The 4,289-nt window shown below is 45.6% G+C and overlaps 1 non-coding gene across 1 annotated transcript; it reads right to left on the bottom strand.

Annotated features, from left to right (window-relative positions):
- Positions 1-799: 799 nt before the first annotated feature.
- Positions 800-872, bottom strand: Trnai-aau (transfer RNA isoleucine (anticodon AAU)). Its single transcript has one exon. It is a non-coding gene; the product is annotated as a tRNA-Ile (tRNA).
- Between the last annotated feature and the right edge of the window lie 3,417 nt (positions 873-4,289).

Raw genomic sequence — 4,289 nt, 5'->3', positions numbered from 1 at the left:
TCCGTGTCAGTTTCTCGCTTTGGTAATTACATCGTCTCTGTTGCGCTCATTATATAGTGACTTCCAACGCAACTTCTGGGCAGTTTGCACTGGTGTCAGTTGTTAGAATTTATCCCCAAAGGTTTACTTGTACATCTTTCAGTGCCTGTGATGCTTAAAATCTATTAGTTGATAAATGAGGAAATTTGACCTAATGTTCCATAGAGTAAATCATCGCTACTTATTCGGATCTTATTGTTCATAATGGTAGGCCTTCATTCTACTTGTTGGATTAAGAGCAAGACGACTGCTTACGGACTGTAAAGTAGACATGATATGATAGGAGCCCTCAGAAGCTCTGTTTATGGTACGAATTCATTGTGAAAAAAAAAAATGACTTACTGTTCGTGGATATGAGACGATTGGTTGAATGTGTTCTTTTATTTTTTTATATTTTCTTTTGCAACTCTTGAGAACGCAACAGAATCCGCTTTCAGCATGTGTTTTTTGTCTGAAGATGAACGGTGGCCGGTTGCGGCATTGTGAAATTCTCATGTGACTGCATCGAAAAAAATGTTGGAAAAATAATAGATCAAATTCGTTTCATAGCAACTTACATATAGAGGTTGAATAAAAATACGGAATCAGCGCGAGAAAAGCATGCTTGGACATAAATATGTGCGGTGTCTTTTCTTTGGACATATCCGAAAAAACAGACATCATTTTCTTCCAGCTGGCTCTATGAATTTAGACACAAAGGAATTACAGGCATTGGCTGCGAGAGGGCATTGATTTAAATCAATGGGGAAAGTTGAAAATATGTGCCAGACCAGGATTCGAACCCGGGTCTCCTGCTTATTAGGCAGGCTTGCTGACCACTGCGCCATCCAGACCGAGGCTCGCAGCCAATGCTTGTAATTCTTTTGTATTATAAACGCAGATGCTAGCCAAGCCTGCAGGTTGCACTGTTGTTTTTTATCATGAACGGCACCTCCGAAACGTCCTCGAATCGTTGCAAATGTCAGTTGTGGTCGCAGGTTCGAATCCTGCCTCGGGAATGGATGTGTGTGATGTCCTTAGGTTAGTTAGGTTTAAGTAATTCTAAGTTCTAGGGGGCTGATGACCTCAGATGTTAAGTCCGATAGTGCTCAGAGCCATTTCAGTTGTGGTCAGAACAGTGTTATGTGTAGTTGTCACTGCGTTATGTCGAATATAAGTGTATTCGAACGAGGACAAATTGTTGGTGCTCCTACGGAAGGTGCTTTCGTAACCAAGGAAGCCGAAGTGCTTGGTGTTTCAAGAGGCACCGTATCGAGGATTTATACCGCACACAGGGAAAATGGAAAAACATCATCCGTTAATTCACAAAGTGGATGAAAGTTTTTGTTGAGTGATCGTCACGGTCGGTCATTGAAGAGGACTGTGACGAAAAATAAGAGGACGACAGCTCAAAAGTCACTGCAGAATTGAATGTCGCACTCTCAAAACCTGTCAGCACCAAAACAACACAAAGCGAGCTCCAAAAGAGGGAAAAGCAGGGCGAGCTGGAATTCCAGAACCACTCACCAGTCATGCAAATGCCTGAAGCTGGAACGCATGGTGCTGAAGTTATAAAACCTGGACAACGGAAGAATGTCATTTGGTCGGGTAAGTCTTGTTTCACACAATTTCCAACTTCTGGCCAAGTTTGCGTTCCAAGAGTGAAATATAGCGCGAATTTGATAATGATTTAGACAGCCATATGCTGCTGCTATGGTCGCAGGTTCGAATCCTGCCTCGGGCTTGGATGTGTGTGATGTCTGTAGATTAGTTAGGTCTAAGTAGTTCTAGGTCTAGAGGACTGATGACCTCAGATGTTAAGTTCCATAGTGCTTAGAGCCACTTGAATTTTTTGACAGTCATATAGTGGTACTCCATAGGCCCCATGGTCGCGTTACTACCAAGGATTAAGTGAGCAGTTTGGTTGTTCATACCGCGCGGAGTGGCCGCGCGGTTTCAGGCGTCATGTCACGGATTGCGCGGACCTTCCTGCCGGAGGTTCGACTCCTCCCTCGGGCATTGGTGTGTGTGTTGTTTTTAGCATCAGTTAGTTTAAGTTAGTTTAAGTAGTGTGTAAGTCTTGGCACCGATGACCTAAGCAGTTTGGTCCGTTAGGAATTCACACACATTTGAAAATTTTGTTGTTCATGCCCATCGCACGATGTAATGTTCGTTCCCCAATGGTGACGCAGTGTTCCTTTTCACGCAGCGCGCATCGCCCAGGATTGCTTTTGAGAAGACGAGGATACATCATCGCATCTCCCACCTCCACCACAGCCTCCTGATCTCAATATTATTGAGTCTTTGTGGTCTACCTTCGAGAGAGTGGTGTGCAATCGCTACCCATCTGCATCATCGTTATCTGAACCTGGCGCTATTCTTCAGGAGGAATAGCGTCAGATCCCTTTGAAAACTATGTAGGACCCATATTTATCCATTCCGAGACGACTGGGAGCTGTTTGGGACGCCAACGACTTTCCTGCACTTCGTTAGGCGTGGTAATGTGTGGTGTTTGTGATGTTTCCACGCTTTTGTCCACCCACTGTAGAATTAATTGCAGGTGAACATAATGGCAGGCTCCAGGAGAGTGTTTATTGGTAGTATACTGGCAACACGCAGTTTGTCTACAAAAACTGCTGCCACAAACCAATAAGTGGCATGCAGAGTACAGACACGGTGAATAGAATACATGCAAAATACTCGTAGACCTCACGCTGAATACCGCTCGAGTGAATAAGATATACATCAGGTCGAACTAAAAGGGAACAACGTGCCTATATAAACGCGGGTGGTGCGAATGGGCACAAGCTCATTTGACTAGCGTGAAGGTGGAACAGAAATGTTGAAAAACGTTAACTGGCAGCCAGTCGAAGACATATGGCGTACATCTCACAAGAACACGCTTAAAAAACAAGTATCATCTTACAGGGCAGAAACTACGGATATTCTTCAACCCACTACGTATCTACACTATCTGATCGAACGTATCCGTGCAGCTGTTACAAGATATAAATATGGAGTTTGCCATCCTTTGCATTTAGGACGGCTTGATCTCTACCGGGGACTCTTTCAGTGAGGACACTCTGTACGCTGAGATCTAGAGCGTTGTCGACGTTTTAACTCATCCCAAAGGTGTTCCATTTGGTTCAGGTCGGGACTCTGGTCAGGCCAGTCCATTTCAGGGATGTTATTGCCCAATCGCAATTGCGTGACAGATACTGCTTCATTAGCATGCTGATACAAGCAATCATTTCCCCGAAATATTGTTCTACTGTACGCAGTGTACAGTGCTGTAAAGTGTGTTCGTATCCTTCCGCATTTAGCGTTTTCTTGAGCGCAATGGGCGGACCACAGCCTAACAAGGAAAAACACACCCTAATGTAACACCGCCTCCTCAGTACTCCATTGTAGGTACTACACATGATGACAGGTAACGTTCTCCTGGCAACCATCAAATACAAACCCTTCCATCGGGCTGACAAAGGATATAGCTTGAGTCATCTCTCCAAATGGCCACGGCCTTGCCACAGTGGACACACCGATTCCCGTCGGATCACCGAAGTTAAGCGCTGTCGAGCGTGGCCGGCACTTGGATGGTTGATCGTCCGGGCTGCCATGCGCTGTTGCCATTTTTCGGGGTGCACTCAGCCTCATGATGCACATTATTGAGGAGCTACTCGACCGAATAGTAGCAGCTCCAGTCAAATAAAACCACCATAACGACCGGGAGGGCGGTGTGCTGACCACACGCCCCTCCTATCCGCATCCCTATCTAAGGATGACACGACGGTCGGATGATCCCGATGGGCCACTTGTGGCCTGAAGACGGAGTGCTCTCATACTCATCTCTCCAAATAACTCGTTTCCAGTCATCGACCGTCCAGTGGTGTCGCTGTTTACATCACCTCAAGTGTCGTTTAGCACTGACCACCGAAGTACGTTGTGACTTATGAGGAGCTGGTCGACCACTGTATCCCTCTTTTTTTACAACTCCCTACACACAGTCATGGTGCTAATTGTAGTTGTTGCTCCGCGTTTCCAATTCACGATCACACCACCTGGGGTCGACTCGAGCAACTATAGAAGGGTTGAAACGTCCCTGATCGATTTGTTACTCAAGCGACATCGAATGAATATTCCACGTTCGAAGATCAGTTCTGCAGTTAGTGCTTGTCTACTGACAACACAATACTCCCTGCGTCCTTTTATACGGAGGGTCCGCTTCTCGTTACATGTAAGAGTCAATTCCGTATTACATAGATGTGTCCGGA

The sequence above is a fragment of the Schistocerca serialis genome, chromosome 6, assembly GCF_023864345.2.
Source record: "Schistocerca serialis cubense isolate TAMUIC-IGC-003099 chromosome 6, iqSchSeri2.2, whole genome shotgun sequence".
Lineage (NCBI taxonomy): Eukaryota > Metazoa > Arthropoda > Insecta > Orthoptera > Acrididae > Schistocerca > Schistocerca serialis.
The sequence above is the reverse complement of the archived record's forward strand: the minus strand, read 5'-3'. Positions and strand labels throughout refer to the sequence as shown.